General features: G+C 33.4%; 1 long non-coding RNA gene across 1 annotated transcript; it reads left to right on the top strand.

Annotated features, from left to right (window-relative positions):
• Nucleotides 1-6380: 6380 nt before the first annotated feature.
• On the top strand, nucleotides 6381-9434 carry LOC127097237 (uncharacterized). The gene is made up of 3 exons (XR_007792959.1): nucleotides 6381-6557; nucleotides 6653-7874; nucleotides 8861-9434. It is a non-coding gene; the product is annotated as an uncharacterized LOC127097237 (long non-coding RNA).
• The last annotated feature ends 3519 nt before the right edge of the window (nucleotides 9435-12953 follow it).

The following is a 12953-nucleotide window of genomic DNA, read 5'->3' as shown; positions in this document are numbered from 1 at the left end:
TGTGTTTAGGCCAACTCTTATTAATTTGTTTGTCTTATAAGTCCTCTTGTGCTTAGATAAACCCCTTTGAGCTCTTTTTCCTTGTAAACCCTCTCGTGTGTTGGCAAATCATCTCTTATTCATTTGTTCTCCTTCTAAGACCTCTCGTGCTTAGGCGAACCCCTTGAGTTATTTTGTCTTATAAACCCTCTCGTGCTTAGGCGAACCCCTTGAGTTATTTTGTCTTATAAACCCTCTCGTGTGTTGGTAAATCATCTCTCATTCATTGTTCTCCTTTTAAAACCTTTCGTGCTTAGGCGAATCCCTTGAGCTCTTTTTCCTTGTAAACCCTCTCGTGTATTGGAAAATCATCTCTCATTCATTATTCTCCGTTTAAAACCTCTCGTGCTTAGGCAAACCCCTTGAGCACTTTTTCCTTGTAAACCCTCTCGTGTGTTGGAAAATCATCCCTTATTTATTGTTTGTCTTATAAGACCTTTTGTTCTTAGACAAACCCATTTGAGCTCTTTTACCTCGTAAACCCTCTTGTGTGCTGGCAAAAAATCTCTCATTCATTATTCTCCTTTTAAGACCTCTCGTGCTTAGGCGAACCCCTTGAGCTCTTTTGCCTTGTAAGTCTTCTCGTGTGTTGGCAAATCATCTCTCATTCATTGTTCTCCTTTTAAAACCTCTCGTGCTTAGGCGAACCCCTTAAGCTCTTTTGCCTTGTAAACCCTCTCGTGTGTTGGAAAAACATCTCTTATTCATTTGTTCTCCTTCTAAGACCTTTCGTGCTTAGGCGAACCCTTTGAGATCATTTGCCTTGTAATCCCTCTTGTGTGTTGGCAAATCACCTCTCATTCATTGTTTGTCTTATAAGACCTCTTGTGCTTAGACAAACCCCTTTCATCTCTTTTGCCTTGTAAATCATGTTGTGTTTAGGCCAATTCTATCTCATTTGTCACTTTGGCTAAATGCCAATCATTGGTTAATGCCACACTCTTGCTATTCAAGCAGTTTGCTTAGCCGTTTGGCAACCCAATCAAATCTTTCAGTTCTTTCCGTCTTAGTTCCATGAACTATGGAGCTCTGACTTTCTCATTGTACGGTGATAATACGTAGGCACGAGGATTCAAATCCTCCACGAGCTCATTAATTATTAATTCTTTCACATATTTATTCTTTACCCTTTCATTCACCATTCATCACCTACATTCATTATCTTTTACCTTCATTCACCCATGTGATATATTGTTCTCTTTGAGCCAAATACACTTTTTCTTTGAGTTTCATACATACTTTTGGGGAAATAACCAGTGTCCGTCCTCTGAACCAAGAGCCATTTGTCTGTCTTATTAGTCCTCTCATTGCTTAGACAAGCATCTCCTTACTTACTTTGCAGTCGTATATAGGCAATACCTCTTTGTTTTGGCTTGATGTCAGTCTTCTCTTGGGTTCAGATATACCTACCCTATGAGTTCAAACAACATTATCCTTTGGTTCAAATCATACCTCAATCACTCTTCTTTCATCTCCCACCACTAGTTCTATGAACTATGGAGCTTTGAATTCCTTATTGCACTATAAGGATATGTAGGCTTGAGGGCCCTCACCCTCACCCATCACTCTATTTATTCCATTTTTTTCACTTTATCCTTTTGCGAGTATCTTTAGATAACAACACCCATTTGAGCAAAGAATAATCAAAATGGTTCCCATTAAGTGCAATAGATGTGAGGGGTGCTAATACCTTCCCCTTGCATAACTGACTTCCTTACCCTTTTTCTCTTCCTTTGGATTTTATCGATGTTTTCAATTTTCTTCGGGAATAAATAAAGTTTGATGGAGACTCTGTTGTATCTTTGAGTGTGTGATGCACACGGGTATATTCCCGCTAGCTTCAGGAAAAAATGGGAATGTCAATAATGTCATCATTGAGGTTAGTTTCACCGTGTGTTTACTGCACGAACTACTAGATCTCATTTTTATGAAATTTTTTATATTACCGTGTTGTGTCTTAAGAATAAATTATAAAGTAGAATAATGCTAGAAAGTTGTATTTAAGTGTATTTTGTTTGCTAAAATATGAAAAGACTAGAGAGCTCAATAACACATGTTTCATGTTGGAACGTAAAAATGATTATAAGACATGAGGAGCATTCACCATTGAATCATTTTAGTCAGTCAAGAAAATTTTCACTTCTGAACTGTTAAGAAATGTTGGACAAATTGAGTTCAAAAACATGTGTATGCATGGGCAAGTCCAAAAAATAGGGAGCTCAATAACTAAAGGCTTGAACTTTGTTATTATTATTTGCTTAGTGTTACATTCTTTCTCATTTTCACATACTTGTGTTATATCATAAAGGCCAAGGAGCGGAAACATCTATTTGTTGGGATTGATACCATAATATCAATTGGCTTACGAGGTCCAACTAATCTTTTTGAGCATCCCCCATATAAATTACTAAAGGATTTGGACTTGGAACTTATTTTGACAAGTCTTCTTCTAAATTGTAAACTTTTTTTATTCCTTCCATTGCATGGAGGATGCTTAATAATAGGGGTTCCATCCTTTGAAGATTACATAATTTCATAAAACATTGATACATTAGTCTTTTTTTTTGTCTTTCCAGGTTACTGTTGAGCTATTTGAAAGCAACTTTAAGAACATGGATTATGTGAAAGTCCCTTCAATTTACCGGGATTATACCACCCCACAGGTTCAACCTATAGAAATACACATTCTTACCACTGTTACTATTCTTCATCCATAATTTAACTATATTTTTTGCAATGCAGATTCTGGCAATGGGATATGTTCCAAGGATTAAAATAAACAAAATACAAGCTTGGGATCAGCTGGGTGTTGACCGCAAAAGGTGAATAGAATCTGGTTTTCTATATGCAAAATCACTATTGGCATGTTCCCTTTTGTTTACGTGCACATCTTAATTACTTATATTGGTATCTACCCAAATCAATTCAATGTTTTCTTATCTTCCGGACTATGGAGATATGATGTTGAGCCTTACTTGAAGTAGATTCTCTCGCATGGTTTCTTCCATGCCGATCCCTTATGTTATTGTTTCTAGAATTGCTAAGTTATTTTTTAGTTCTTTCGTTGTAATAAATATTTTGGATTGTTTAGCCCGATAATTATATACTGAAGCTAATGTGCTAAGTTTACTATTATTTAAATATGCTTTTATACTCCAAAATTCAAGCATCTGTTGCTCATGGTGAAAGCAGCATCCGACCTGAATCCGATTAATTATCATATGTTCCCTTTGGGAAATTTCTAAATAATTAGAATTAAACTTCCCTAGAAGTTGATATCAAGGACTTATGAGGTTTCATATTTTACAACTATCTTTCAGAATTTTGGATTAGTTAATTATTTATGACAATTTTAATATACTATTCATTTGATATAATTAATGTGTATTACACAATTCATCTTTTTATCAATTTATATTTATAAGTACATGTAAATAAATTATATACCACTTAAAATTAATGAACCCGTGCGGATGCATGAGTCTTTTACTAATACTTAACAATAATTATAAACACTAGTCTTTTACTAATACTTATCAATAATTATAATAATATACTATACGGGTAGACGTCTAGTTCCACCTTATTCTAGAATATTCTTTTAGAAGTGAATCATGCGCTCTTAACGGGAAGGTGAAATATTCATAACTTCCAGCTTCATCCATCTAGGACTGGACAAAAACCGCAAATCTGACCCAACCTGCCAAAAAAAAGGGAAATGTGCGGGTTTAATGGATCAAACTGGTCCATTGGTTGAGTGATTCGGGTTTAATGAGGTTTATATGGACGGGTCGGGTGCATACTGTTGAACCACGGGTACCCGAACCCGCCCAAATGGAAAAAGGTGTTACAACATCGTTTGCACCTACACAAAGAGTAATACTCTCAACCAACCCTCATTTTCCCCTTATTCACTCTCATTTCTTAGTTTTTCTCTCTCTCTCTCTCTCCCTCTCTCTCTCTCTCACGATAATGGAACCCTAGCAGAGCATATACCGTTCGTCACATTCTCGTGAATCAATGTCATCCCTCATTGTCTTCTCGTGAATCACCACCGTTTGTCACCCTCTTCTCATCAATCACTGCATCCACTGACATCTCTTTTTGTCACTCACCTTCACAGAGAAAAACACCATAACAAAAAACATCATTATCTTCTTGAAGTTGTGATTTCCGTGCTTCTATTGTTGCAAGGTTAGTGGACTTTATTCAGTTTTAATGTTTGATACTTTTAGGTTTTTACTCTAGTAAGTGTGTCAAAAGGGATCATAAATTTGACCTTATTGTATGGTGGAAACATAATTCAGCATAATATCCTATTTTATCTACAATAGCTAAAGATATTTTTGCCACACCAGTGTTTATTGTTGCATTAGAAAGTGCCTTCAGAATGGGAAGGATAGTCTTATAAACTTATAGGAGCTCCCTAAAATCTAAAATGACAGAGGTATTAATTTGCATCCAGAATTGGTTAAAACCATCTTATACCTGTTTTAAAGACTTGAACCTCGTGGAAGATTTTGAGCTTTCTGAAGATATTTACCAGGTAAAATTATTTCTAAAAAATGTTATATCTTTATTTCAGAATTGCTATATCTTTCTAAAAAATGTTTATTTCATTATTTCAGAGTTTGACGAAATATCTTCTGCAGCAAGAAGAGGATCTTCATAGTCTCAGCCACAACCTTTTGATTATGCTTGAAAAATATGAAGATATATTTACTTTATTAATTTGATTTACTTATTACTTTATCTTTTTTAAAGCTTAATATTTTTCTTGTTTAATTTTTCAGTTCAACTATGTTTTTTGAAGACATATGTGACTCATATTTTGTCACTACTCAATGGCTAAATGAACAATATATATTTTATCATGTGGATTTCGAAGACATTCAAGGTAACCAAATTTTGGTATGCATCAAACTTAAGTTAGGCAGATTCTTGCTATGCTTTTAACTATACTTTAAGTCTAGTTATGTGTTTTATTTATTTACTGGTTTATTGTGTTAATTATCATTAGTGGTTTATTAGTTGGATTTAATAATAATTAATTTTGAACTAAAAATGGTAATGTTATGGTTGTTTGTCCATTAGTTAGATGAAGTATTGCTAATTGTGTCAATATAACAGTTTGATGACATTTAGATCACATTTTGTGCATCAGCAGCAGCTTGGTAAATGAGCAGCAAGAAGCTATATAACCAGGATCAACTTGGTAAATAAGCAGCATCAGAAACTATGCAGCAACAGCTTGGTAAATGACCTTTAAATGTTTTTTTGTTCTTTATTCATGTTGGGGTTTGTTAGAAGCAACATGTTACCAAATTGAGGTTTTTTTAAGCAGAAAGCAAACTTGACAATTTGGCACTTAGCAACAACAACTTAGTAACCATAATATTAAAAAAAATGTTTTTTATTCTCTTGTTCATAACTGGTTTAATAACTTACTGAGTGAAGACAACCGGTAGACTTGACAATTAGCCAAGTCCTTACTGTAAGTCTACATTTAAATTAAGTTTATGGAATTCTTCTCTTCAAAGTTTGTCTTAGTTTATATAGATTTGTGCATTATGTTTTTGATTGCTAATAAATTTGTTTTGGTTGCTTTGAGTAGGTTATTCTTGCTACTGGTGTTGGTGCGAACATTCACAATGTGCATAATGGTGTATCTCTTTACGGGTGTTAGAAGGTCATTGATAATAGCTATAATATTATTACTATTTTAAATTGTAATATTACTTCTACTCATGTTGGCCAATTATGAATTTAATAGTACTTTTACTCATGTCCGAATAATTGTTTAATATGATTGCTCGTTGATTGTATGAGTTTAACATAAGCCATTGTTTTTATTGGTTATTAACTTCATTGTTTTGTTTTTCCATTGTAAGAATTAGTTTCGAGAACTTATATTAGATAAAAAAATCAGAAATTGTTTTTGAACTTTAAAATGTGATAATCCATTAATCCGATAAAACTATCTGTTGTCACCCACAACTGGACCTGACCCAATCCATCCCAATCAATGTAAAAATTGAGCAAAAATGGGCCAGTTAAATTCACCTGCAATTTGGACTAGATGACACTTTTGGACCCGAACCCTCCAAACCCGACCCAATGTCCAACACTACCTCCTTCCATATTTGTAGCGCGGGACACCAAACCAGCATGACTAATAATTTATTAAAATGCCCTTGTAAATTGTTTAGAACGTGACAGATAATAAACGTTACTTCCCCTACTGTTAAACGTGCCGCATAAAACGTTACACGTCACCAATTAAACACGTAACACAAGTAATCCCAGCCGTTCGTTCCCCAAAAATCAATTATAAAAGAAAGATTGGGAACGCTATTCATTATTTCATTCAACGGTTTTTAGGGTTTCGCTCTCTTTTCGTTCCTCCGATCTCTCTCAATTTCCGGTATCCTCCTTAACCTATCAGTGTTTAACGTCGATCGGCACCGGAAGCTCATATATCCGATGGAGATTTACACGTCGATTATGGTTTCTTTCAGGTATGTCTCTTTTGGATCGTATTTTGATTCGTTTCTTGTAAATTTTCCTGATCGTTAATCATCATTGATTGATTCTGTTTTCTCTTTCATTATAGATCTGATTCTCCATTCGTCAGATCCACGGTGCATAGATGCGATCTTCACGCTTGTCTTGGTTTCTCGAGTATTTCATCGGAGAATTCCTTGTTTCTTTTGTAAATCAAGGTTATCGAGTTTTTTTTCAGGTATAGAGGCGGATCGCGAAGCATATCGGGAGCAGACTTATATTTACTGGTGATTCAGCTCTTGAACTGTAGGCACTGTATGAAGTTTGATACATCATGCATATAAGTTGCAGATCATGGATGTTATAACCATGTATATGATTGAGAGCATTGCAGGAGAGATATAATGGATGTAGGATGTATCAGGATTATATTTCTTGATGCCCTGAGTGTGTTGAGAATTATATTCTGAATTATCTTGTCATCCGACCTTTGCCATGTCAGGTGCGCTTGCTTGGCAGGTCAAAAAATAAAATAAAAAAAGATTTGTTGGTTTTTGGGAGAGATCGCACGGGGATTTTGCCCGGGTTCTCTACCCTGTGTGGTGTTTGTCTCTATTTTTTTCATTCTTATTTATTATTCCGTAACTCGCTTTACTCTCCATTGCACCGTCCAAGAAATTCTTCGACTCCATATCGAGGTATTATTCATCCATTACCAATTATCAATGGTAAATAACAATTTAATTCATATTAATTTAGGTATCAATGTAAGTATCAATCTTAATTTTTTGTTATTCTAGATTAATCTATTATGAACTTCAGTCTCAATTTTAATTAATTTCTGTTAAAATCAATTTCATAGTTGTCAATTCAGAATTAGCGTTCATCAGCTGTCATACTGTTTCAATTCTTATTATAAATATTAATATTAATTTGAAATACAGTATTTTGTTGAATCAAAGTATAGTTATTCGTGAATGGTAATATGACCTAAATGTTGTGGCGGGAGAAACAAGTGGTTTTAAAATGCAGAATATTGATGGGGATGATGTTTTATGGTTATACTTTCATATCATATGAAATTCGTTTCATGTATCGGTTAGTCAACATACTAATATGATTTACGCCAGTGTTATCTCAAATGTTAGCCTCTGTTAGCACCTGTGCATCTATTGTCCTGTGACATTCATTTGCATCTATATAGTTTGATCACAATTTACTGGTACCAACTTGGGGAATGTAATTGCACCGTGAGAACAACACTGCTGGAATGAAGAAATGCTTTTGATTCAGGAAACTTCTGTTTAGGGCCATCCTCTTCAATGTTCAAGGTGAAGATAACTAAAGTTCTCACCTATGTTTTTCATGATGTTTTGGTAATGCAATTTAATGTTTTCAATTTTTAGTTCTAATTAATTATGACTGGATTAGACTGATTGAGTATTCAACTTAAATGGTTATTCTGAGAACTTCAAATTGGTACCACTATGTTTGAAGTTATATTATAACTTTATTCATTAATTTCATATTCAGGATTCAGAATACATTATTGTATTACTAATCTGCATTTCTGTGTTGCAAGTGATGTGGGTGGTTGTTATTTAAATTTTACTGTCTCATTATAATTGTAATGCATTCAAAGAATGCTTTTGTTTTAGGCTCATTATCTTTTTCATTTCAATTATTCTTAATTCTTAATGATTAGGTTATTATCCTTTTTACTCTTCAAATTGTTAGAACCTGTGTTATTTTTTTTATTGCATATGTGAATGTGGTTGCCAAAGATGCATCACATAGACGGTACTTTTTACATTTTTATGTTGACAATGTAGCATATTTTTACACCCTTCATCAGTGAGAGATTCTTTTGTATGATGGTGTAAAATTGCTTTTCAGTGACAATGCTTTGCCTTTAATTATTCTATTTTATTTCAATGACAATTTAACTATATGTTCTACGCAAATCACTTATATTTTGACACTGCAAATTCTGTTCATTTTTTACCTATCTTAATATCTTGTCCATTAAAAAGTTATCCCCATGATCTTTTTCTGGAAAACAAAGTAATATAATTTTTCAAATTAAGATTTATTGAAGTTTAAAATTTGTTTCAGAAGGTTTTTTTATACAGAGTAATATTCTTGTCTCATCAACATATTTATGAACATTCTGTATTTTTACAAAGTGTGGCACTTTTTTTATTTAATAATAAAATGGATTTTATTCTCTCAAAGTACAAGTAAGTTTTCAAAGATCTTTAGCCATTAGAGTCTTGTTATGTTATCTAATCAGTTAAAGTTTGACTATGTATTTTAGGTACAAATTAGCATTGGTCTAAAATTTCATTTGTAGATGTTGAGGTGGATTTTCTGGTTAATCGAAGCTGCATAATGCCTATCTGGTTTTGAGGTGAGATTGACGGAATGATAGTGAGTGACTGCAGTGAGAATTTCGTGTCAGAATGTGGCTGCAGCGATCTGATTTCTTGTTTTGCCACCCTTTTCTTCACACCATCATGAATTGGTTTCACCCTGTATGACAAATTCCAGAATGAGGAATTCCTCATAGCCCTATTCTTTTACCCGATATGAACATATTAGAGTGAGGCAGTGTTTTGGAGTTTTGGCAGGATGTGCAGCCGGTAACTTGTCATTTTGTTGAAGTCCTCGATGCTGAAAACTCATTGAGCTTTATCTCAATAATTCTTTTTATATATTTTATATTAATTTGTCAATATTTCAGTTGACTAGTAGAGTCGCATTGAGAAGTAATTTAATTGGTTTTAGGGGTTGTGATGTTTCTAATATTGAATTACAGCTGATCTGATATTTATCTTTTAATTAATGAACAATAAAACTTGGATATTTCTTACCTCATCATTTCCATGAAAGATCTGTAGCTCAAATAGGTAGAGCACTCAGAGCAGTTATATTGGAATCTCTGAGACGTGGTGGTTCGAATCCATCCAGATTTGCATTTTTTTGTTTATTTGTAATTAGTTTTTCTAAAACCTATTTTGGAGGAACTGGGCGAAGGGTGTGTACAAGAGGTAAAGACAGCATCTAAGTAACGGGGTGGTGTGAGGTACAGATTTATTAAAAGAATATCCAATTTGTTTGCAATATTTGATGTTTATATATGATTGTTGTAAAGATGTATTAGTAAGGTGTAATTGTAATGATTGAAGCTTCGTAAGTTTAGCCATGTGTTTGACAAAGGAATCATGTATTGTAAAAATACGTTGAATTTAGCAGTCGGTTATAATTTCAAAGAGAAATTTTGTTTGTCATTCAGTGAATCACAACTTGCTTTGCCTAGGGCTGGACAGGGACCCGAAAACTGGCCCAACCCACAGCAACACGATTGCAGAAAAACGAATTGGGCCGAATGTACTCCGTTTGCCAGTATAAGTTTTGTTATTGCTGAATATTTGCCATAACTTGACTATTTGCAAATTATTTAGAACTTCCTCTAATTTAAAATTATATAAAACTTCCAGTAACTTGTTCTTGCTGAAATTTACTAAGATTTTTAAATTAGAATTAAGAAGACAAAAGCATAAATATTTTTAACTAGTAAATTATGAACATAAAATCTATGCACAATTGAAAATGCTCTAAATATTTCTAAGATACGGCAAATGATAATGCTCTTAGTTCTTGTTCTTTATGTTCAATTAATACAAACAAAGATAACTCATCTTCTATAATGCTCTCTTTATCTTTCTCTAATAGTTTATAGTCTTATTCTTAGTTCTTGCTGAATATTTGCCATATATTTGCCACATCTTTCTCTATTTAGAACTTCGGGCTGAATTTATAACTATTTAGAACTTCCAGTAATTTGTGTGTAGGTAGGTACTAGTAGGTAGGGGTATTTGCGGTGCGGTTTGGGCGGTTTTTGCAATAAAAATCATCTTAATCGCAAGAGAAAAAAGCACGCGGTTTGGTTTGGCTCGGTTGACTTTTAGAAATAAAACCAAACCAAATCAAACCAAATCAATGCGGTTTGGGTTGATTCAGTTTTTTATAATATTTTTATTGAGCCATATATACTCCTATAAGTAATGACATAACTTTGTGTTTAGTTATTCATAAATTACTAAATAACATCAAAATTCATCATATTTAGACAAAAACGATTCATTCAATATACAAAAAACCAGATTAGACAAAAGTGGAATAAAAGACAAATATAAATAGTAGCATAAAATAATATCAAAGACATTATAATAAAACATAACAAAAAACATATGAGATGAGAGATTAGAGAAGATGAAAAAAAGAACATAAGAGATGCGAGATTGAGAAAAAAAGTGCAATAAAAACGTAATTGGAAGAGAAAGTAGTAACATAAAAGATAAAAAAGAAAGAACATAATAGAGGACTTATTAGAGTAGAATAGGCGAGACCTACATGGAAAAGAAGATGAGAAGAATGTGTGATATTACTATGAGAGATTTAAGAAGGTTGAAATTGAAACCGTAAGTGTGATTAAGAGAAAATCGTTTGTAATTGTAAGGTTAAGACATACTAGGTTTTAGGTTTGGGTTGGATGTGGGATGAGTGAACTTTGGGTTGTAACATAATGCGGTTTGGTTTGGTTTAGTTCGGTTTGCAAAATACAAACCGCAAACCAAACCAAACCGTGCGGTGTTTTTAAAAAATGACCCAAACGAATCTGAACCAAATGCGGTTTTTTACGGTTTCGGTTTGGTTTGGTTTGGTTTGCGATTTTCTATTGGATTGGTTTGGTTTTGAACACTCTTACTAGTAGGTATCCATATGGAACAAACAAGTCTTTAGCATGTTATGTTAGTCTCAGTATGAAAAAGAAATTATGAAAATTGAGTATTGTGATAAATTTACACTACTTGAATGATATCATGCTATTGATGATTGAAAAATGAAAATATGATGTTAATTTCAAAGTGTTTTATATATACTTAATTGTATGGAAGCTGAATGTTTTGAATTGGGATTGTTGAATTGAGATTACTTCATTAGTAGTGTATGAATTAAGATTGTTAGTAGTTGTTTAATTGATAGGTAGTTGTTGATAATGGCTCCTTTATTAGTTTAGTGAGGGGCCAGTCTAATCAAAATCTACCAATTAATAAAGTTGGTTCAACTACGACAACTCCAATTGTTGCACCTGAAATAGTTAATACACAATCTACAAAGAAGAAGAAATCTAGTGCAAGTGGTTCTAGGCAATCATATGCTTAGTGGGAACACTTTATTAGATTACCTAATGACTTAGTTGATGCATCCACTATAGCTTGCAAACACCGTCATAAAAAATACTTGTGTGACCCTAGGACTCACGACACCACCAACTTGAACCATCATATTAAAAAATGTCCTAAGATGCCCATTGTTTTGTCAATTGACCCCACGCAAACTACTGACCCCACACAAACTATTCTAACATACCCATTTGGAGATGGAAAATTGGTTCAATCTCTAGATTTGACAAGAAAGCTTATAGAAGTGCTTTGTCAGTTTTTGTAGTTCTAGATGAGCAGCCATTTAGTGCAGTAGAGGGTGAAGGGTTTAAGTTTTATTATAAAGTAATGCAACCCTAATTTACCATTCCATTTAGACGTACGGTAGCTAGAGACAATTTTCAGCTATATTTGGATGAAAAACAAAAGTTAAAGGCCTTTTTAAGTCTGACTGCAATAAGGTAGCACTTACTACCGATTGCTGGACTTCTATATAAAATCTCAACTACTTGACCCTTACGGCACACTTTGTGGATAACAAATGGAACTATAAAAAAAAGAATTATAAGCTTTGTTGTAACTAGGAAGATTGAAGAAGTGTTAAGGGATTGGAGAATTAGTAATGTGTCAACCATAACTGTTGATAATGTCACTTCAAATGATGTTGATGTGACATATCTGAAGAAAAAATAGCAAATGTGAAAGGGTTTATGTGGATGGAGAGTGTTTTCATATGAGGTGTTCTGCTCATATTTTGAACTTGGTGATAAATGAGGGTTTGAAAGATAAACATTCATGTAACTAGTGTCAGGGATGATGTTAGATTTGTTAAGTGTAACACCCTTCTACCCGAACGACATATTTAATTATATTATCAGAGTACAACCTGTAGAAGAGTTTACATTCCTTACAACATAACACTTATTTCATTTCAACATAACATATATTATTTATTTTCTTAAAACTTCGCAGCGGACAACAACATAAATATTATAAAAATGTTTCAACATTATCTCAACAACTTAGTCATCATAAACAACGTAAATAATAATAATAATTTAGCTATCGAATCCCATAATCCCCGGTGTCACATGACCAGAGCATTTGACTCGACTCTGTAGAATAACTCTACACTTATTCTTCGAACCTCAACAATAGCTACTCCACTTTATCTGCACATTG

Source organism: Lathyrus oleraceus, chromosome 6, assembly GCF_024323335.1.
Source record: "Lathyrus oleraceus cultivar Zhongwan6 chromosome 6, CAAS_Psat_ZW6_1.0, whole genome shotgun sequence".
Taxonomy (NCBI): Eukaryota; Viridiplantae; Streptophyta; class Magnoliopsida; order Fabales; family Fabaceae; genus Lathyrus; species Lathyrus oleraceus.
This window is presented reverse-complemented; position numbering and strand designations above follow the sequence as displayed.